Source organism: Pteropus medius, unplaced genomic scaffold, assembly GCF_902729225.1.
Source record: "Pteropus medius unplaced genomic scaffold, Ma_sr-lr_union100, whole genome shotgun sequence".
Lineage (NCBI taxonomy): Eukaryota > Metazoa > Chordata > Mammalia > Chiroptera > Pteropodidae > Pteropus > Pteropus medius.
In genome coordinates, this window is record NW_024349339.1 from 9,145 (window position 1) to 33,587 (window position 24,443).

General features: G+C 35.7%; 1 long non-coding RNA gene and 1 pseudogene across 1 annotated transcript; both read right to left on the reverse strand.

Annotated features, from left to right (window-relative positions):
- Positions 1 to 1,648: 1,648 nt before the first annotated feature.
- On the reverse strand, positions 1,649 to 21,104 carry LOC120618057 (uncharacterized). The gene is made up of 3 exons (XR_005657128.1): positions 20,757 to 21,104; positions 18,571 to 18,653; positions 1,649 to 4,293 (listed from the first exon to the last, which is right to left on the reverse strand). It is a non-coding gene; the product is annotated as an uncharacterized LOC120618057 (long non-coding RNA).
- LOC120618059 (uncharacterized) lies at positions 17,673 to 17,791 on the reverse strand (annotated as a pseudogene).
- Positions 21,105 to 24,443: the final 3,339 nt, after the last annotated feature.

The window sequence follows — 24,443 nt, forward strand, 5'->3', positions numbered from 1 at the left end:
TTCCTTCAATGTTTCTATCATCAGCCTTACTTTTTATCTCTATGTTTTCTCTCTCTATCAAGGAAGTTGGGTTCATCATCCCTGCCCTATCCCGGCCAAATTAACTTAGATGACTCATATTTTTTAATATTCTCAATGAATGTTGAATATATGTAAAATAATCTTTTATGAATTGAATCTCTCAAATAAGCACAGTATTAAATAAATTGATAAAGATTTTGTCACTTCATAAAAACATTGAAGTGGACACAAAGAATGATCTCCAAAGCAGTATGTAAAAAAATGGTGTACACCATATGTGAGAAAGAACAATCAGAATAAAAAGTTAGCTATAGAAATAGATCATAGGTGCAGATTTTGCCAATATATCTGAAATGGCAACTTTCTAGTGGTAAAGAAACTGTCTTAATATAAAGGGTTTTTAGCAAAACATTACATAGGTTACATAAAACCACTTAGATGCTAGCAATATTTAGAACAATAAATGACTTTGGGTAGGGAACGAAAGACTTCTACTGTAAATATTATCATGATTGTTGAGGCAAAAAAATCCAAAAAATGTGAAGGAAAATACTTTCTTTCATAAAAACTGAATACATGTTCAAATAAATAGTTTTTAGGGTCCTGAAGTATAGAACGTGGATTATTATAATGAGTATTTTTGCTTGCTTGCTTTTCTACCTCCAGGCTGAGCACAAAGCTATACGGATAATAAGTATAATGAGGAACAGTAGAAAGGGCCAGCCACTGGAAAGAAGGCCTACTTTAAAAACCCTAGCTCAGCCATTTCCTAGTCTAGGACCTTGGACAAACTTCCCTGAGTCTCAGTGTTCAAAATCTAAAACAACTCTTGTCTTAGAGGATTGCTAAGGAAATTAAATAACATCTTTGTGTTTCTCTTATTATAATACCTAGCATTCAGAACTCATCCAGTACATTTTAAATAAAGGAATGGTAACTAATGTAGATTATAAAAAAAAAATGATGTGTTTATCAATAACCTCTATCAATAGACTAGAGCTTCAAATGGACTTAGTACAAAGGCTTGGATGGAGAGACACTTGTTTCTCTATATTCTTCACAGTTATCATCTCCACTTCCATCTATTCGGAACATTCTGGGCTCTCTTGGTTTTTAGTTTCTTTCCATAGTGAATGGAAAAAATACTTGGTAAGATTTCAGTCTTATTAATTTTGTTAACTTGAGTTTTCAACTCATGCCTGTTACTATGGCAATCATTAAAAAAAAAATGAAAAACCAAAAACAAACACATAAAAAAGCCAAAAAGACAAGCATTGGTGAGGATGTGGAGAAATTGGAACCCTTGTACACTGTTAGTCGGAATGCAAAATGGTGCAGCTACTATGGAAAATAGTATGGAGGTTCCTTGAAAAATTAAAAATATAGATAACACATGATCCAGCAATCTCGCTTCTAGGTATGTATCGAAGGACTGAAATCAGGATCTTGAAGATATATTAGCACTCTCATATTCACTGCAGCACTATTTACAACAGCCAAGATATGAAAACAACCTAAGTGTATACTGATGCGTAAATGCATAAAGAAAATGTGCTACATGAAATATTATTCAGCCTTAGAAAACAAAGAAATTGTGAAACATGGGACAACATGGATGAACCTGGAGGATATTATGCTCAGTGAAAAAAGCCTGTCGCAGAAGGACAAATACTGCATGATTCCACTTATAAGAGATAGTCAAATTTATAGAATCAGAGTGGAATGTTGATTGCCAAGGCCTGAGGGATGGCGGAAAATGGGGAATTGCTAATTAATGAGCATTATGTTTCAGTTATGAAAGATAAATAAATACTAGAAATCTGCTGTACAACACCATGCCTATTAGTTAAGAATACACTTAAATTTTGTTAAGATGGTAAATCTCACATTAAGTGTTCTTGCCTCACACACACACACAAGACATCTTTCCTAAGAAATATAACCCAAGACATTCTGAAACAGTTTCTTTTTCATTACCTCTAACTTTTAAAAAATAAAGTAATAGTTCACTAAGCATTCTACATTATTTCCTACTGAGTAGTTAGATCTATAACTCACCACTAAAGAAAGACTAATTTAATGGATAAAAAGAAACTAAATGGTTGAAGAATCTTGTATGAAATCCATAAGAAAAGAGGTAAGTAATAGTGGCAGCAGCTATATATTGGTTAAAAGCATAGATTCTGAAATAAGATAGACCTAGGTTTAAATATGGGCTCAACTGATTACTAACTTTGTGATCTTGAGGAAGTCATTTCACTTCTGTGAGTATCAATATCCTCTGTAAATTGAGAAAAATAATATCCACCTGATTGAATCGTTAGGAGGTTAAAGTCTCTAAAAAAATACCCAACATACAATAAGACCCCAATAAATGTAAGGTCTTTATTGTTATTAATGCCACTCAGATGGAAGAGTATTTCACAAAATCAGTATTTAGCCAAGCCCATGTCTCATTTATAACACGGCATAAGTTACGTTTGAGATGTGGATAGAAAAAAAAAGTGTTTGCCATTCTCTAGTAGCTAACGAATGCTTTAGTGAGATTAGCTTTGTTAAAATACTTTTATCTTTTATGAAGTTTCATAAAAACTGAGAATGGGGGATGGAGGAAATTGCACCTACCATGTTCTAGGCCAGGTGTTCACTGTATTGGCAGTTAGAATTGAGCAAAAAGTGAATTCTTTTGGTTACCTCTAAAGTATATTCCAAATATGTCTGTATCCTTTGCTGAACTGTCATTTCCTCAGTTAAAGCCCTCACTATCTCTCATCAGGACTATACGATAACCTCCTCTCCATTCTCCTTGCTTCTACTCTTGCCTACCCTCTAATCCATTAGCTATCGTAGCCAGAACCATATTTTAAAAATATGAACCATATTATGCTACTCCCCTAAATTAAAACTCCCTGGGATAAAATCCAACACCCTTATCATAGCTTTCGTGGTACCTAGCCTCCAAGATGGCCCCCAGTGGTCCCTGCTTCCTGGTATTCACACCCTTGTGTAGTTTCCTTCCACACTGTAGCAAGGCTGGTCTGTGTGACCAATAGTATACATCAGAAACGATCATATGCCAATTCCAAAATAGGATATAAAAACTGCGGCTTCTATTTGTGGCATTTTCTCTCTTTTCCTCACTCTCTTTCTTGAATCTTTCTCTCCGAAGGAAGCAAGACCACATTGTGAGCAGCTTTGTGGAAAGACCTCCATGAAGAGGAGCTACAGCCTCAAGTCAGCAGCCAGTGTGGAACTGAGGCCTGCCAGCATTCACAGGAACGATCTGGGAAGTGGATTCTTTGGCTCCCGTCAAGCTTTGAGATGACTATAACCCTGGTCAACAGCTTGACTGCAACCTCATGAGGGCCTTTGAGCCAGAAGTACCAGCTAAGCCATTCCCGGATTCCTGACTCAGAGACACTGTATGAGATGCTTGTAGTAATAAACTGTTGTGTTTTGGGGTAATTTGTTATATAGCAATTGATAATAATTACACAGCCAACAACCTGATCCTTATCTATTTCTCCAGTCTCAATTCATATTACTCTTCTTTTGCTCATTATGCTCTAGTTAAACACAAAGAACTTCTTTTAACTCCTCCAAAGGGTCAAACATTCCCCACTGCCTTTGTACCTAGTGTTTCCTCTGTGTAGAATGTTGATCCTCTATCTGAATGGGTGGTTGCTTTTCAACTGTCAATCATTTTTTCCCCCTGACTACGCCTACCTAACATATATCCTATATTTTACTTCTTCCAGCACCCTATTTTCTTAGCACTAATCACAGTCTGTAATTTCCTTCTGCCCTCACACCTTAGAATGAAGCCCCAAGAAAGCAGGGAATATCCCATCACATTCTTCATTCATCCTCTGTATTTATTCAGAGCATGGACAGGGTTAGACCTAAATGAACACCTGTTGAATGAATAAACAATTGAAACATTTTTTTCTGCAAAAGCAAAAACAAAACAAAACACAAACACAGGACTCACTTCAGATATTACATGGTAATAGAGGCCAGACATTCTTATAGTAAGCGCTGAATAGAAAGGTTATCTTTGTTAGTGAAAGTACAGTTTTGTAATGATAACAGAGGGAGAGTGTAGAGTATACTTACTTGGGCTACAACAAACAGATCATTGAATAGGAAAAGATGCCGCTCCTGTCTCTCCTGCCCTCTTTCGAGTTCTACCCTGCCATCAATTAGCAGAGTCCTATTGGAGCACATAAATGATGACAGAAATGCACATGTGTCCTGGAGGAAGGACTTTGCCTATAATAGACCAAACACCCAGATCTTTAGTCAAATGATCAAATAGGGGATTGAGTGTCTATAAAATTATAGCTTATTATTGGTCAAGAAATATAAAACTCTGTAATTTTTTTAATGTGATGGCAATCTCCACACAGTAGTCTTTAACATTTCATTACGAAAATTTTCAAACATAAAGCAAAGTTGAAAGTTTTATAAGAAAAACAGGAATACCCCAACCTAATTCGACAATTAAAATTTTACTATACTTACTTTATCATATACCTGTCAACTATCTATCCTTCTGTCTACTCATTAATCCATTCTATTTGGGCATTTCAGTGTAAACTGCATAGAGCAGTGCATTTCCTTTCAAATACTTCAGCATGCATATCATTAAGTAGAGTTCAATCTTTATAATTTTTTTAAGTATATATTCCCTGACAAATGTATTCACCTGTGTGATCTAACCCTTATCAAGATATAGAACATAATCACCACTCCAACAAATTTCCTCTGTCTCTTCTCAGTTGTTACATAAATTAGCTGAAGACAGCTTCTGGGTATTGGGCCCTGGGTTGTTTACTCTTTCACTGCAGGCTGACATTCACTACTTCAAAAGTCTGCTGAAACCCAACTCAAGTTTTTATATACCCATATTTTTTAAAAAATAGCCCAAACAAGCAGACTTTCAGCCATTTATAGCTTGCCTGCTTTGCATATTCCACAAAACTATGACCAACAACTGCTAGCCATTGATAAAACAGAGCCTTGTGGTTGTAAGACACCAAGTCACTACTGCCCCGTGGAGCTCTCTGACCCACATACTCCCCACCTTGCTACTGAATGACTTCACCTAGACATGTAATGATCAGGGACATCTTCCCCAATCTCCATCACCTTGGGAGTTCCTTTGCCCACCTCTCCTGATGGATGATGGCCCTTTGGCCACAAGCCTATGACAGTCTCATGCTGTGAAGGACTTCCTTTGTCATTAACTCTATCCCGATGGTCATGTCTTTGTCCTTTGTCAGCCCCCCAAACCCTCAAATTCCTTACAACAGTGATTCTGCATCCTATCACCCTCAAGGCAACAACTATTCTGACTTTTTTTCCCCACTGAAGATTAGTTTTGCCTCTCCTAGAATTTCACATAAATGGAACCACAGAATTTGTCAGGGTCTCCATCAACGTACACAATATAAGAGGCCATGCTCTGTCATCCCAAGTATCTGGTTCTCATGGAAGCCACAATAAATGGAGATTTTGGCTTATTTATGTTTCTTGGGTTTGAATATTATAGGTCATAGTGTCTGATCTAACCCTGTCTATACTAAAAGGATGAGGACCATACACTGTCCTGATAATTCTCTGAATGCCTGAGTGGTCAGCCATTCTTTCCTCTATTACAGTTGTTTGTAAAGTATGGTCCCCAGCAAGCAGCATCAGCATCAACTAGGAACTTCAGTATTCTGTATTTTAGCCAGCCATTCAGATTCTAATACATATGGAAATTTGAGAACCACTGCTTACTCATGATTCCATAACACATTCTGGATCTAACACTCTAAAATTCTACAACTCTGTATCCAAAGTAAGTAGAAGTAGTATACGTGTCTGCTTCAGGTTGGGTGAACTTCTGAGAGTTGTTCCATCATCTCCTGTGCTTTTTAGGCTATTTTTACTTTCCTAGTATGTAAATGCTATTATGCTCAGTAATTACCAATTAAGCACATATTATATATAATTTAAAGATATGCATAAGTAAATAATGAGGCAAATAAATCAATCAGGGTCCTTTGAAAGAAAAGGGAATGAGAGTGTGTATATTTGATATTATGGATTGGAATTAAGTAGAGAGAAAGGTCCATATTCATCATCACAAAGAAAAATCCTTTCTATTTCAAATTCTTTCGGGGTGGGGAAGCAGGGGTGTGCATAATGGACCTTTTTATTTTCAAATTTATAGAAAACAAGATTTTCAAATTTATAGAAAACAAGAATGAAATTTCACTTGTTCTTGTGAAAACTGGGCAAGGACAAGGCTAGTAAACAGCGAACTGATGAAGGAATGGTCAACTTAACATTTTACATAGATTCTTAGCTGCTTGACAGGAAAGCTTTGCAAGGTGAAAAAATCATCTTTTGCATTTTGGTTTTATGTATTCAATAAATAACTGCTTTTTGATCATAACGATAAATGATTAGATAGCGGTATGTATAGTTCAAACTAGGGATCCCCAAACTATTACTCAAAGGGTCCAACAGGAAATATATTAGGCTTTGTGGGCCATATGTTCTCTGTTGTCAACTACTCAACTGTCAATTTCGCAAAAAATTAGCCACTGACAATACCTAAATGTACAGGTGTAGCTGTGATCCAATAAAATTTTATTTACAAAAATAGGCTGCCTGTCTGGGCTATAGTGTGCTAACCCCTACTTTAAGCAATATTTTTAAAACGTTTAAATGCTTAGAACTAACGAATCTGAAGCAATTAGGGAATTAAAAAATTTTTTCTTTTGGTTGGGGTTAGAATGTGCTAAAGGTTAATTTGACTATTTTTAAAAAATGGTTTACATTTAAAAGCAATTCCAAAGAATTTTCATATATACTAATTCATTTTCAACCTCATAATAATACTTTTAAATAAGCAGATTTGGTGATGTTGTTAGGGAGAATCCACCATGAATTTAAAATATTTCTCTTTTTCAGTGTGGATTTATCAACATACATGTCTACAGTCTGTCATTTTAAAGATCTAAATATAATTTTGGCAAGAGATGCCTCACGACATTTGTTAGCTAAGCATTGGTTTAAATACGCTCCCTCAAAATTTCATGCAGTAGAATTTACTCAAGTAAATATAAACATCTCAGCAACTACATAATTTAAAAAAAATACAAGACTTTTGGAGAGAGAAACAAACAAACAAAAAAACCAAATGACCTTTGTGTTTTATAAAACTAAAATCTTAATCAGTGTTTCCTCCTTAAAAATGTATTTCTCAATTATGTGGCTCTGAAGTGTTTATTTTTATTCTGAGTGTAATGTCGAGGTATTTATTTTAGTCTCAGAGTATGGAAATGGGGAGGAGAGTAAGATTATAACCTTCTATTTAACCTGTTAATATAGCCTGCCTAGAATTTACAAGTTATAATTAACAGAGCTCTAAACAATCTGACAAATACAAGCAGACTCTAAGAATTAACCTGCTGCCTGTCTCTCATATATTAACTTTCCATTTCCAAATAGGTTTGTGAAGCTATTTTTGAAATGGCAAAAGAAGTTTTAGGACTTTAATCATTTTTTACTAAGACTAGGCCACAATAATATCTCTTAATAGTTATTAAATTTGGTTATTACTTATGATTATTTTGAATAGTGCTGCAATAAAATTTCATGAACATATTTTTGTTTGAACATCCTTTTTCTTTGGAGGATACAGTCAGGCGTGGAAATGCTGGATAATATGGCAATTCTATGTTTAAGTTATTGAGGAGCCATGAAACTATTTTCCAAGTAGGTATACCATACTACATTACCACCAGCAATGTATGAGGGACTTAGTGTTACTTTTGATTCTTCTCTCTTTTGTTCCCCACAAATAACCATATCTTATGTTTATAGAATATTCTCATTAAAAAATAAAATCTCCTGAGTCTAGATTCTCATAACCTATACTATAGTGCTCAATGAGCTAACTGGACTCTACTTTCTTACACTCTCTTCTTCAATCTATAATACTCACTTCTTACGTCTACCAAATTAATCTTCCTGATGTATATTATCAATGATTATGGAGACTACACTCTCTAAAGAGTAAGCCTAAGTCAATCTAACATTCAAGATCTAGCATCTGTTTTATCTTACCTGCATATGATGATAAGTCAGATTAAGACTCTCTGTATTGTTTGTGTAAAGACAACCCTGATGAGTCTAAGAGAATAAATTATTCCAGAAGTAATTCAGAACAAAAAGAGATGACTGCTGAAATGAAGCTAAAAACCACTATCAATATCAACATTCTACATCATTTGGCAATAAAAATTTATACATTAGATTTTCATGATTATCTCAAACATCTCCACATTAATAGCAAGCACGTTTTTCAGGAAATCTAGTCTAAAGCAATGATCTATCTTATTGATGAGATAAAACATGGGAAAGTACTATTACATTTCAAAAGCTATCATCTAGATAAAATCACATTCATATTACAAAAGAAAACTATATAGAGATTATAACATGATGTAGTTGTATGTTATATGTAGTATTATTTCCACTTCCAAATTTACATCAATAATTACATGATGCATCATGTAACTCATAGTCTGAATTCTAACTTTGTTTTATAGAAGAGAGTCTAGTGATAAGATAATGTCAAGATCAAATGAACTAAGCTTATAGGTTACATGGATGACTGGCTGGATAAACAGAATTAGCAAGGCCTTAAAAACAGGAAATATGCAAAGAAGAACTTTTAAATTATCATCAAAATGCTGACTAAAACAGATAGCATATTTGACACAATGAGGACAACAATCATAACAATGCTAATATTTAAAAAGCAAGGAGAACATAAACATTAAATAAGCAAAGACAGAAGAGCAATATGGAAGGAGAGAGTGAAAGACAGAGAAGGACACTAATAAAGAGTGACACTAACAGGGCAAGAGCCATACCCAGAGATATTATTTCCAAAGAAGAGAGTAAACTACATATCTTATTTATACCCTTGACACAGAAGTTGCTCAAAAACATTAGGAATTCACTCAGGACAAAGCATTTGACAAGACATTACAAGAAAGAAGAAAACAAGATCTTATGAGCATTCTCTCTGAGAACTTTAAAAAAATTTACATACATGTTATGCACAACCATGTAAACCCACTTAGAGAAAAACCTGAGTTTTAGAACTTCAAACACTCCATTGAAAGTGGCAACACTTTAAGAAGAATAGCTCTAGTCCATTATGAAAGAATGAACAGAAACAGAGTCCAATGAAGGAGTAGAGAAACCTCTAAACCAATTTAGTCAGTTGTGTGGCCTGTTGACTTAAAAATACTATATATCTTAATTATTAACAAAGTGCAATTCGTTTGAGTCATCTTCTTGAATTGCATAAGACTGCCAAAGATATTTATGCTACTCAAGAAAATTTATATATATAGTGATTATAATGCGATATGGTTGCATGTTCATTTGTTTTTCATTCAACAATGAACCAAGTCATCAACATGATGACTGGGCACTCCAGTAGTATGAGTAGTTTGGGTCAGGTAATAATTATATAATGGCACACTGGAAAATACAAAGGTTCACATTTTATTAAAGGTAGTTCCATCTACAATTTCTGGATCTATAAAATTTAAGAAGTACCTCTATCCCTTCTAATTAAAAAATTAAGACATATCATATGAGACCTAAGAATTAGAAACTCCTCAAGGCAATATACTCAAGGCAGTGAATTAAGTTATCTGCCACCTCTGGTTTACTTGTCAAAATGTCAGTACTCAGGTACATATGAAAATGACTTGATTCTATTAGTTGATTCACAACCAATAGAGAAGACTTAGTTTTCCCAGGGACCTATAACTAATACTTTACCAAAATATCTACATAAACATTTCAGAGTAAGGAAGAACCACATAATACTTGCTCTAAGACATTAAAAAATTACACCAATGAGTAGGTTGAAGTCTCTTAAAAACAAATTAGAGGCTTTGAAATAAAATTTAAAGCACATTTTTGGTTTGACAAATTTATTTCAAATTAAATCATTTGGGAAATAAAAGAGAAAATCATGTTTTGTGGATGCTCACTAGAAAGGAATTTAAAAGAATATTTTATCCAATGTGCTGTTTTTCTATATTGAGGTGGCTAAACTATTTGATAAAGTTTAAATTTTATTTTAAAATCCCAAATTATAGTCCATGTTTACAAATAATTTGTTGTGTTACTTACATATTAATGATTATCTACAGTGCATTAAGCAGTATTGAAGGTACCGGGTATATAGCACCATATCATGAAATGAAATACTTTTAAAAGAAGTAAATATCATCTGTTAGCTTGTAATAAAATATTCTCATTCATCATTTTTAGAGAAAAGTACCCCCAACTTTAAATAACTGAGCTTTACAGATAACCTGGTTATTTATTGCACTGTACCAAAAATGTCTGTATCCTGGTATGTTAGCAGTATCTGACATTTAATAGGTGTTATCATTATTTGTCTCTGCTTATGTCATATCTGTATGCTGTGTTTTCCCAAGTGGATGGCAAGCTCTACCTAGCACTTTACACCATGCAGCAAGGTAGGATCCATGTCTTATTTCTAATCTTCCTTCTAGAAATTTGCCTTGCACAGAGGACACAAACATTTGCAGAATGAAGAGCTAAACAAACAAAAAGATATCATTAGTTTCTTCTCCAACTATAAAAGTAAAGTGGAAAACCTCTCAATTTATCACTCAGAATCCAAAAATAAACCCAAAAGACATTTTGCTCTGAATCTGTGTTGGTAATAACACAAGAGTGAGAAGAGGTAGGAAAGGAGAGTCTCTCTTTTTGTGGATTATCACAGGTGCAGTGGAGCACAAGGTAAAGCAGGTAACCAACTTGTCTGAGGGGAGGCTGATCCATTTGATTAGTTGCTCCTCCCGTTCCATACCTAACTTTATGATTATAGGCACACCTTTACATCCATGCCACTCTATTTCTGGAATTCTTTTCCATTATTGCTCTAAATAAAATAAAAGAGGAGGAGAAGAGAATTCCAGAAAGATGAATATTTGGCTTCATGCGATTTAGTTCATAGTGGCGGAGTTTTTTTCAAGGGATCAAAGCATTTCGTAAAGTGAGAAAAAGATAAAAGCTATTATAACTGACCTAAGCCAACCGCTTCTCTTGTCCAGGATAACAGATTTTAACTCAGACTCCCTCCTCTCAAAGACTTGGTTTTGTGCACATGTACAAAACCACGTGCACAGACGACTAGAGTTAGTTTTGAATTCTAATCCTTGATGCTATGACAAATCTCTCAGTTTTGCTCCTAAGAAAATACTCAACAAATGTTTGCTGAACTGAAATCCAACTATAGAAAAACAAGAAGCATTAAAGCACTCACCAGCTGGTGACCAGTCAAATGGAACCATCATCTAATCTTTCTAGAAGGATTAAAAATCCTTTTATCATTCTCAAATTTTTTTTCTCATGTTAAATTATCAAATGATCGATCACGATGACCATAAATTAATGCTAAATAACAAATGTCTTAGTTTCCATTTTGTTCAAAGTTTTAAAAAATGTTAGTAATAAATGGGCTACTTAAAAATAACCATTGGTGCATGTTAAAGCGTGAAACCCCCATAATAAAACCTACACAAAATAAAAATCGACAACTCCACTAAAACCAAACCACATTTTAAGTCATTTTCACATAGCTAAAATGACATCATTGCCTTAACAAAGCAGAAAGCACGCACTGTATCAACGATGGCAGAGCTAAGTATGCATGTGGTCTAATTTACTTTCGGACTGTGAAAATTTTAGTGCGCTGCTGTAAGGTGCTTTCTATGACCACTATTCAGCACAAGTGCTTCAAGCAATATTCTGTGTCATAGAAGCTTCGCTGGAAAGAGGGGTTAGTAGGAAAGTATTCTACGATTTCCATCATTCCCAATAACATTATAGTGAAAATACATTCCAATGTCCAAAGACACAGCAATGTAGTCTTCTCTGGTCATCTGAGCCGGGTGTTCCAGGTGTGTCCTTTGTATAGGTTGTTTGTGCTCTCTTATTGAGGTTGAGCCTTAGTTGCTGTTTGCATGTCAGTGGGAGGGATTGACCATCAGGCTGATTGCTTGTGAAGACAGGGCATCTCCATATGGTTATTTAGGATATGGCTTCCGCCAGAGCAAGTTCTCAGGGATACAGAAAGAGTGTGAAGAGCAGTCAAGACAGAACTTGGTCTTTTATGACCTATACTTAGAAGGGATACACCACTATTTTTGCCATATTCTATTGGTTACACAGATCAATCATGATCAAGTCGGGAAGGGGTTAGACAAAGGTGTGAATTCTAGGAATTGGGAGTCAGTGAGGCCATTGTTGTGGCTGGCTATCAAAATGATATTATGACAATAAACAGGCCGAAAACCCCACATAATCAAATGCTTGACCTCTGCACGGAAAGAGGATAAAAGGGATACTTATTACTCAGCAGTGTGACAGACACACTCTTGGAGGTGTTTTAAGGGTTGCGGTAAAAGGGTTTGGAATGACTATTATTACCGTTTCCCATTCTTCTTATGACCGAGTTGGGTTAGCATAAAGAAACAAAGTTGAAGAGTTGGGGGCTGGTGAAAGAAGTAAAAGATTTAGCCAATTTGACTCTTTGCCGCCCCCCTATCATTGACAGACTGATGAGGAAAGAGTCCTAGTTGCAGAAAGCCTAGGTAACTCTACCAAGATCATACATACAGTTATAGAGCAGGGACTAGAATCAATGTTCACTACATCAAGAGCTATGCATCACAGATCCAATGGCAGTGACTCATAATACAGATGACATGCTAAACATGTGAGTTTTAAATCAACATACACTAAACATTGGACACTGGAATTGTCACGTCTTTGTGTGGTTTTCCGACACTGCCTATGTTACTTTCTCAGGCAGAGCAGTGGACTCTTACCCCTCTTTCCACGCCAACAGAGAGCTGACCTACTTAACTAGGAAAAAAAGGAATCACTCATTCGGCTCAGCTAATATTTATAGAATATCTGTTCTTTACTCAACACCGAACATGTAGATTTGAAGAGTGGAAAACATGGTCCCATCACTCAAAAAGCAGATAGTCAACTTGAGAAGACAAGACCTAAACCTGGAACACTAAGAAAATTAGGCATCAAGTGACAAGACAGCATAAGGACTGATATATTTTTACAGTTTAACAAAAATCTATATATAATACAATATGCCAGATACATTAAAATATTAAGTCTTTTCATTCCCTCTGAGGTTTCCCCCACTGCAAAGAGGAGGAAAGTGAGGCCTGAAGAGATTAAGAAATTTGCCACAGTTCTCATGCCTGGTACAAAGCTGAGCCAGATTCAAACCCAGGAAGAATGGCTCCAGAGTCTGCACTTTCTTAACCACAATGGTATGAGGCTTCTCAATAAAAGTAGCAGTCATTCTTCTGCTTCCTTCATATGTCCTTTTTTCAGGGTTCTGAAGGACAGTCAATCATGAAATTCAAAAACTCCTCTGAGGAACCCCAGCTTCTAAGCTGTACCGGGGAAGGCAGTATCTAGCCCAACACAGTACAGCCCGCTAACCCCATGGATAGGGGTGAGGAATGGTGAATAAACATTCACTAATGAGGTCATGCTTTCCTGGGGCCAACATGAAAAGGTAAAATTGAATCATACCTGTAATTAGCAAAGTAAGCTATAATTGGAATGAAGAAATTACATAAAAATACTGTGCCTTGCAAGTGCAGAAATAAATTCATTTGACTCTGTCAAAGCTCACTAGAATGTGGAGAGACTTAATATAATCTTCTAAAGATTTCCACCCAGAATCCTATCATAAAAAAATAGCATACTACACACCAGGAACAAATGTATCTGGTCATTTTTAACAAATATGAAATGCGGTTTGAAAAGAAAAATGTGATGTGTGGCCTGGAAAGCCTTTTGCTTATAAACCAGTGAATTCCATTTTGGTAAAAATTTGCCAACTTTGCTACCTTATAAAGCATCTGCTATCTCTTTCCTTTACATCTGAATTTTACAGCTTTGGAAAATGTTCCTTGCAAGGAAAGAAGGGGATCTTGAGGCTGCTGGCAATTTTCATGTATTAAATTTCTACTTTGTGTTCTTCTCATCACACACCTTCAATCATCCATAGGTCTATCGACTAAAGACTCAGAGCACATCGTTCAAAACTATAGGAATAGTGCTTATGTAGAGCCAACTGCATCTAATGCAAGGCCACACTATGAATAGTGTTTGGCACAGATTTTTATTCTAAGATAACATGTCAGTGTACAATTAACTCTTGAACAACGTCGGGGTTAGGGGCACTGACACTGGCACAGTCGAAAATCGGTGTATAACTTTTGACTCCCCCAAAACTGAACTATAGTGTTTCTTCAAATCAGAAGGACATTGGATCCAGGACCTCCAGAACACCAAAATCCACAGATAATTGAGTCCTTTATACAAAGTGGTACAGAACAATGCACATGGTCAGTCTCTGCATCCGCGATGCCCAACTGCAAATCAAAAATACAGATCCGTGGTTGGTTGAATCCATGGATGGGAAACCTAGGGATACAGAGGGCCAACCGTATATTTATTGAAAAAAAATCTGTGTATAAGTGGACCCGTGCAGTTCAAACCCATTTTGTTCAAGAGTCAATTGTAGATTATTGTGATTGTGAAAAGATTTTTAAAAGATTTTTTAAAAAATTCCTCTAAGTCAAAATTTTATTTAAAAGTATTTTACTTAAAAGTATTTTACTAGGCACAGTAGGTTTACAGAATCCCAAAAGACAGTCTAATAACTTCTCTTTTCAATCGACTTTTCCATTAAATTATATCAAACTTACAACAACTATCTTAGAGGATCAGTTAAGAGTGGCCTTTATGAGATCATTCGATGCATTCCAATGACTATATTGGGCAAGTCCACACTAAACTATCAGAGGTAGAGATGGTTTTTCATTCTGTTATGAAAGATTTGACCACGATCTTCGTTAAACTACTCTAGAGTACGAATGTTCTCCTTGCATTTCAAAGTATGGTAAGTTACCATCTACTTTAGACTAATATTAAAATTATGATGCTACATGACAGATAAAAAAATAAATGGAATGATGAGGAATTTGTAGCACACCACAGGGGACAGTCTGAGAAGGACAATGTGGGCATGGGTGTGTGTCGAGGGGGGTGGGGCGGGGGGGTCATGCAAACAGGAGTGGACTGATCAAAAGGATACCAAAACCAGTTAGCAAATAGCTGCTTTTCTAGTTCTCCAATGCCATCGGATTTCACTCTCTCACCCTAGCATACTTATTTCAAACCAGCCAGTTCTCTGTGTGTCTAATCTTGATTCATAGCTTTGGCACATGTGAATCTCCTAAAGTCTCTTCAACTCATGTGGCTGAGCAAACCAGGGCAGTCCTCCATGTTTCAAGCTCTTATTTCCCAGAATCATTCTAGACATAATTGTGACTTCTGCCTAGGGAGACCTCAAGAGTTGTCAAGGTCTATCAAGAACAAATCCAGTGGTGGCATTCTGCCATTTATACATGTTTTTCTCCTTAAAAGCAAATTATACTTGAGAAAAAAATAATAAATCTAACATGTTCTGAGCTAATCTTGATTCAGGCCAGACCTAGAAATATAATTGTTTTGCTAACATGAATTTAATATTAGAATCTAGCTGGCTTTCTGATATCTTTCATCTTTTTCATTTTCCATCTGCTACAGGAAGTCTTGTGAACAGCAGGAACACGATAAACTCTTTTGGAGGTGAGGATAAAGACAGACAGGTGAACATCAACTTACAAGTGCTAACAGAACATAATTTTAAACACAAGTGGATATATTTTTTGCGTAACTTCTGTAAGGTAGGCTGAATACCATATCAAAACAAGTGAATTTCACCCTAAGTAAATAATGAAGAAATATCATAAGAATGCCAGCATATGAGGTACATATGTGGTACCTCATACATGAGTTCTTGTGGTATTTTGCTACATGAAATAACTTCCTAACGATAACTCAGAATCATTTTATTAAAAGGAATCTCCCTTTTTCCCTTACCAGAATTCACAAATAATACCAAGGAAAAGGAAGTTATCCTATTGGCTATTTAAAGGAAGGCAGGATAGTCAGAAACTACTGTGCTCACTTATTAAGTTTCTAGTTTAGTATGGAAATGGAATCACTTGCTCATTCACTGTTCATCCAACAAATAATAACTGAACACCAGGTATGTACAAGGTGTTACTTTATTAACGGCAGGACATTAAAGAGAATGTGACAGAAATAGTGATGACAATGCAGTGGGATGAGTGCTACTGTGATTATGATGAAAAGATGCACAAGGTCCTAGAGGAGCATGAATGGTATTTATGAAGGGTTAGAGGAGTTCTTGAAGGAAGTAATTTTTGAGCCAATACTAGAGCGTATAGTGTGTTTAGGAAACTGCAAGTAATTAGGAATGATTAGAATTCAGAGTACTTGTAGTGAAGGTAGGAAAGTCTTTTGGTTTGCAGGAAAGTCTTTTGGTTTGATTTCAACAATCGTAATTATGTAGTCGCAAAAATAGAAGTAAAAGGATTTTAACAGATCATAAGTTCAACACCTTGGTTTACTTTTAAGAAAACTAAACCCACTAATATAGGTACACAGAGGCTCATCACAAAGATGACTATTACATGAGGCGAGGTACTTAAACACAGTACTGAACACCATTGTGTTTAAGAGTTAAAGCAGTTGAGTGCAGCCATGTTGGAAAACCACTAACTTTAGCATGAAAGATGTCACCTGCTTTATCAGAAAATATAAATATTAGAGAAATCACCTGCAGCTAATCTGACAGTGTGCACATACCAAAAACTAACGTGAAATGTCTAAACTGCCGCTCCTTATGTAGTCTATGGGTCGATCAAGGAACACTGGAGGTAAAACTGCGTTTAACACATACACACAGTTAATTCACCAGTTAACTTTCTCTCTCTTTTAAACGTAGCTCTTGTTCATTAAATTCAATAAAAGTTGAGGAGCAATGCAGCTGTTAAATGAAAGGATTCTTTCAAATCCCCTGCCTCCTCCTTCTACTTCTAAAAAATACATCCTCCTGAGTTTTCTAGGTAATCAAGGTCAAACTGTGAAGTTATAATATTCTCCTTTTTTCACACTAATGCAAAGATACAATAATGTAAATAATTCAAAAGTCATTTATTTATGGCACTGAAATGTATTATATATTTGGAGGAATATCTTCCTAATTAAAATGTGATTAGGCTTCTGTTAAAAGTAATTTACTTTTCCTGATCAACCCAATGACTAAAGCGTGTGTCTTTTGGGGTAGGGTTAGGGGGCGGCGGAGTCTGAGAATTTGCTGAGTACTAAGAATGACCTAAGTATTTTGAAAGTTTCACTAACTGTAATTTAGTTATATGATATATTTTTAGCATTAAAAAATGAGATGACTTCATATAGATTTTATGTTAAATCACCAACAGAAATATTAGATATATACTTTATTTATTTATTTATTTATTTATTTATTTATTTATTTATTTATGAGGCAACCCTTGGTTAACCTGACAGATCGCAAGGATCTTGTCAGTTTACAATCCCTTATTTTTTATTTTTTATGCCTACAGCACCTAGTCTTCCTAGGTGGTCTCCCATTCAAGTACTAACCAGGCCCGATCCTGCTTAACTTCTGAGATCAGACCAGATCAGGCTTGTTCAGGTTGGCATGGCCATAGACTATGCTCGCTTTAAATAAAGGTGATAAGGATTTCTCTTGATAGAAATGGATTCACAGATTAGGGGAAAATCATCACAAGATTCCTTTGAATATAAACCCCTCTGAGTTGAAATGACATTTGAAAATTAATCAATAAATTAGTGATTGTAAATCCATTTAATATCTATACATTATAAAAGATTTTCTTAATAAGTCCATTGAAATAGTATTCAGCCTCAACAGGTGAAATGGCCATTTCGATAGATACTTACCTTGCTTTTCCATTTCAAATTTCACTAATTAATTCACTAATTAATTTAACCAATAATGCCTAAAAGAAATCAATATTCCACTTTTTTATAACCTTAATCTGATTATCTTTCTTCAAATCTAAAACGAATAACAACTTGCCTTATACCCAAGTGCAGGAATTACCTCGTGATAAAAAAAATAGGCAAATCAAATGTGTGTAAGCAAACATGTATGAGTTAAAACAACTCATATTTTAGAATTCTGATGTCTAATTGTTTCTATAAATAAATTTTAATGGTATGTGGATCTTACCTTTTTGTGTACTACACATCTGAACCAATTTTAAAACAATCGATCATACTTACCAGCTCTAAAAGGCTTTATGATTCACAAAAAGAATAGGCCTTATTAAATAATCCCCAGACAGAAGTCATATTTCCTATTATTATACTGAGAGTTCTGGTGCTGATAAAACAAACAAACAAACAACCTCACATATAAACATACGTAGCACATACAAAATGCATAGTATAAAGCTTTTCACTTACTTTGTACTAGGCTGTTTTTATAGGGCTTTATCGAGGATAAGAGATGGAGCAGTAGTCCTCCTTTCAGCTAGTGCTTTTATTTTCTATACAGGAAAAAAAATCAAAATAAAGACCACATGGCTTGGAAAGAAAGTAAATGCCAATTTTCAATCCAATTTAGTAACTTTTTGCCTATTTCTGCCTATGAAAGGATCTATAATCTCTTTAGGGAGATAAAATAATAACATCTGAACTAGGATACTAAGTGTCAAAAGTGGTATAGGCAGTATTTCTTATGGTCAGAGAATAAGCAGGTTAAAAGATGACCAGAGTATCTGAGAAAAGCAATATCACAATTATTATCATCATTGCAGCTAACATAAATATTGCATATTATGTGTCAGGCCTTGTGCTAAAGACTGAACTGTATGATCTCATTTATACTCCAAAATGCATCCAAGTTGGTTCTATTATCTTAGGGTAGGCCTGAACTGGGCATCAAGGAAAGACAGGATTTGAAGAGATCAAGTAAAGGGACAAAAAAAGTTAAAGCAAAGGATGGAGACTAGACTCTTACACATTTAATAGATCTGTAAATTTAAATATTTATACTTCTGGTAATACTTTCTTTAATAGATTTTTTTGCTATAATTCTTTTTAAAAAACTTTTTTTCCTTTTCTAAGTGGTAGATAAATAGAGAATTGACTGGATATTTCAGGTACTCTGTTTCAGAGGACTTCAAATTTGTGCTAAATGAGGTCTTATTCAACTTGAATTATTCAGATAGCTACTCTCTAAATTCAATCTTATATATTTAACACCTATAGATAGAGTCAGAGGGCCTGCCACTGGATGTGGATGAGTAAAATTAACAATACAGTAACAAACAACCTTGAATGAAGTTCAGGTTGTATCATGGAAGCCATTCTTCCTGTTCTACCGTCTCATCCTACCATGGCAAAAGGTCTCACTACTGCCTAGGCCAGCCATGCTTGGGATCTAGATGCTGCTCTAATAGGAACCCCATAAAACTAACTGGCTCAGTATGAGTATTCCATTACATGATTTGTAAAAGAATTGCTTCTTTGCTAGTAAAACAAAACCTAGACCCTAGCATAGGAACAGAGATAGAATCATTCAGTGACAAGGGGATGCTGGGCTTCTTTGTCATAATTCTTATCCTCCAAATTCACCATGACCTCTAAGGATTCCTTCTAAATTACTACTGTCACCAGTCCCATGGCCTCAAGTGTTACTGTTACTGCCATTAATCTTTTGGGTTACATGTGGAAACCGCATGCCCTTTTTCTCAAGATCTATTTACTATGCTTTGAACTCTGAAATGTGCCTGATCTTTTTAAGTTTATCTGGGTCCCTCACTCTCTGTCTCTTTTGACCCTGAGGTTCTGCATAGCCTACCTATGGGGCATTCTTGACAGATCTTAGTAGTTTTGCTTCTGTTGCTCCTAACCCTCTGACACAACTGTCAGCATATCCAAGCTCCTAAACTAGATCTTCATTAATAAGTGATTTATAATTCCAATCTCCTTGGCTTTCAGGTTTATAAGGAATTTGGAAAGGGTTCAAGGACTATTATATAAAAAAAGAATTAGTATATGGAGAAAAGAACGAGCCTAAGAGAAAAGTTAAACTGATCTGAAATTCTTCATTTGGAAATAATAAGAATCTCCAAATGAAAGTAGAGTTATAATATGGAAGATAGCAAGGGTCTTCCAAGGAAGATGAGGCAAAAAGAAACTCGGCTAACTTGTAGACTGAAAATCCAGGTTGATCTTGGTTACTGGTTCTTTGAAAAATTCATAAAAGCTGTGAACAAAATTATGCATATAATTTCAAGAGGTTCAGAAACCCACATAACATGAATTCCCTATGGATTCATGAAACCCAAATATGAAACTTCTGATATAAAGAAATTCTTCTGAGAGTGATAGCTGTTAAACATGAGAAGGGATAATCAAAGAAGGGAGATCAATTTTCTTCTGTAAAGGTGCTTTTAAAATAGTTTTGTTATGTAGAGGACCATTTGTATATACAGTAATTAGACTGTGTTTCCTTAGTTATAAAATTGTCAGATATATGGATCAAAGGGAGTATCTATCTTACCTAGGGGACTCATATTCAAAAGCATGCAAGCAAACCACAGGTAGAATTTATTTGAGATCCTATTGTTTGTGCTAAGACTTACCCTACTGCTAATGAGACATGCAACCCAAGGCAGTCCAGTCCCTTCTTCGGGCCTTCATTTCCTTATTTAGAAAACGAGAAGATGTAGACCACATCGTTTCTTAGGTGTCTTTAATTTCTGAGAGTCTCATGTTCGTAACCACCACTCACTCACCTGGATATACAAGAAAATAAACATTGCATACATTACTCATTTAGAATTCACAGGATTCATTTCTTTTGTAAGTAACAAGTTTTAAGAGTAATCAATACAATGGGGACTTAATGGGTACATAGTTTGGGCCAGGCCTAGCATACGCCTGACACAAACTGTATAACCAATAACTGAAGGTTTTTTGTGAATTTTAAAGTCCACTCATTCTCCACATTTACACCACTGTCACAAAAAACAAACAAATGAATAAACAAACTTTTAAGGAGCTCTGCTGGAATGTTGTGATTAAGAAAATGTCAGTAATTGATATGGAATTGGATGTTGAGAGTCAACCTTATACACTGCAGACTACATTTTTTTTAGATAATGTTGGTATTTACAACTTTGAACCCCATGGTAAACATTTGTCTGATGATAAAAAGTTAATCATTTGCCAAGAAATGATGCTGGGACAACCGAATATCCACATGCAAAAGAATGAAGCTGGACTCCTATCTCCCATCATATACAAAACAGCTCAAAATGGATCAAGCACCTAAAAGTAAGACCTGAAACTATAAACCTTTTAGCAGAAACATAGGCAGAAATAAATATTTGTGATCTTTTATGAGGCAATGGTTTCTTACATATGACGCCAATAGCACAAGCAACAAAAGAAAAAAAAAACGTAAATTCGATAAGACTGTCTAGAATAAAAACTCTGTGTTCAAAGGATACTATGAAGAAGTGAAAAGAAATCCTGCAAAATGGGAGAACATTTCTGCTGATCAGAAGGGATTCATATCTCAAATATATGAAGGATTGTTACAATTCAATAAAGACAAGCCATATTTCAAATGGGCAAAAGATCTGAACAGATGATTCTCCAAAGAAGATATACAAATAGCCAATGAGCACATGAAAAGGTGATCAACACCATTAGCTATCAGAGAAATGCAAATCAAAACCATGAAATACCACTTTATCCTCATCAGAAAAGACAGATAATAACTGTTGAAGAGGTTGTGGATAAATTGGACTGACACACTGCTGGTGGGACTGTAAAATGGTGCTATCACTTGGAAAGTAGTCTGGAAGTTCTGCAAATGGGTAAATGTAGTTACTATATGACCACACAATTCCTTTTAGGTACATATGAGAGAAATGAAAGCACGGCCACACAAAAACATGAAGTTTCACAGCTGCATTATTGATAATAGTCAAAAAATGGGAAACAATTCCAGCATCCATTATGACACTGCTGAATGAATGAACAAACTGCAGTATATACATAAAATAAAATACAATTTGGCAATAATGTACTGACAAAGTACCACATGAAAGAATGTTGAAAACATTATGCTAATTTAAAAAAGTCAGTCACAAAAGACCGCATTTTATATGATTCCTTTTATATGAAATATTGAGAATAAATAAATCCATAGAAACTTGTCATCATTTCTCCCCTAAACCACCAGTGCCCTACTCATCACAAAAAAGGTTTCTACTACTGAGAGACCCAAAGCTTCTTACTGTTGTCAGTGTGGTCTGCGAAGTTTATGATCTTCCACACACTCATAATTCTCCCATATAGAATCAATCTGTGCATTTAATTAAAACAAATGTCCTGACTACTGTAAAGGAATAAAAGTTCTGAATTTTAGACGTATTTTTACTTTTGGCTAATGTTTGTCTTTCTGTGAGACATCTACTTTGAAATAAAATAATAAACATGAGAATCAATCACTGCATTGTAGATGAATGGGCACATGGCTAGTAGACATTTGACCTACATTCTGGACATTGGTTCTACTCCTTAACTCTTCAGAATCTTCTTGTAAGACTGTTACCCATGACAGGCTATAGGACATATCTAAATGTCTAAGAAGCCTGGCTGAACCTCTCCCTTGCTCTAAATCTATCTGTGAGCACAAGGAGGCTCATGGTCGGCAGTTAAGAACTTGATAAGAATAGCTGAATCCAGGTGAAACCGAGGTGACAATCTAAATGACACCCCAAAGATGAAACACTCTAATACAATCTTCATGGTAAATAACAGTTACCAGTACCATGACTGTTCACTGTTGCCACGCTGCCATGACCGACAGACCATTCCCCACTGCCACACTGCCCAACTGATGCAAGCAACTGACCATTCACTGCTGCTGCTGCATTACCATGACAATGGCCAGCTGAGATCATAAAGAAACAGTGCCTGGAACCCTGATCCCAAGAATGAGTTTTTCTCATGAAAAACCCATGAAGCTTCCTCTTCCATGTTTACCTAAACCTCTCTTACATTTCTAGTATCCTATTTCAGCCACCTCTCCACCACTAAGGGTGGAGAAGTTGATTTGAGAGCTGTGCTCCTGCATCTCCATTCTCTGGGCATAGAATAAAAGCACGTGATGTTAAGGCTCACTATCGGTTTGTGATTGGCTTCCCAACACACCTAGTGGAAAATGAACCCAATCTGAGATCCTAAAAAAGGGGTTTTGCCTGACATAACTGTACAATCTACCAGAGAACAGAATAAAGATAATATATGTGAAAGTCTTTTGACATGGAAAGCACTGTGATAGTGTAACATATAGAGTAACACTTTAAAGTGCATAAGTACTTTTCATAAATAAATACAAGAGTAGAACACCCCTTATATATAATTCTTTGCTTCTCTATCCCTACCTCACTCATGCAGTCTTCTGGAGTTATTGCCATGGACCTTCAAGTTGGCTGGACTTTCTTCTTTGGCAAAACCACCAGTTTCAACCTCTGGTCATAATTCCCTTTCAGCAGCACCTTGGAGTAGGCAAGCTCAATGCACTTTCTGTCAGAATGTTTCTAGGGCAGGGTTTCACTACACTTTTGTTATTATGGCCCATACAAGTTGATATTATTTGTACACCCACAGTACACTTTAATAAACAAAGGGGCTCTCTGGTTGCCCCAGTACCTATCCATCTTCCTGAAGGCTAAGGGACTGAATGAATCAGACACATCTGCAATGGCTGCCTACAGCAACCTCTCACTTTCTTCATGCAGTGTGGAAGAGTATGATGATCAAATCCCAAACTCATAATTGTTAAAAAATAGTGTGTGTCAAACGAGAATAAAAAATAGGACCATGTCTATCCAGGGTCAGGCAGAGTGTAAATGGCTACTGTTGAAGCTGTGGTCAGGAAATACAGGCACCTTCTTAGATGTAAATCAGAACAAAGGTAAACAGGGAAAGCGAAGGCCAAAGACAAGCTAGGTTCTCCGGATCTTTAACTCATGAGCTGATGTGGCTACATTCCATGATCAGATTCCACGTACTAGTGAGCAGACATCCAAAAACAGATTTTACCTTTCAGTTGTGCCACATGACAGCTGTCTGTCAAAATTAGGTCAAGGCTGCTCAACACAGTGCTGATATGGCTAATTCTGTTCTTGGTTGGATGCTTCTAATCTAAACTGGTCCTAGATAAAGAAAATCAGACTGAAACAAAATTATAAAATAAACTGAGCTGTCTTGCCTACCAGCCTCATTATTGGTGGCTGAGAGAAGGCAGTTTC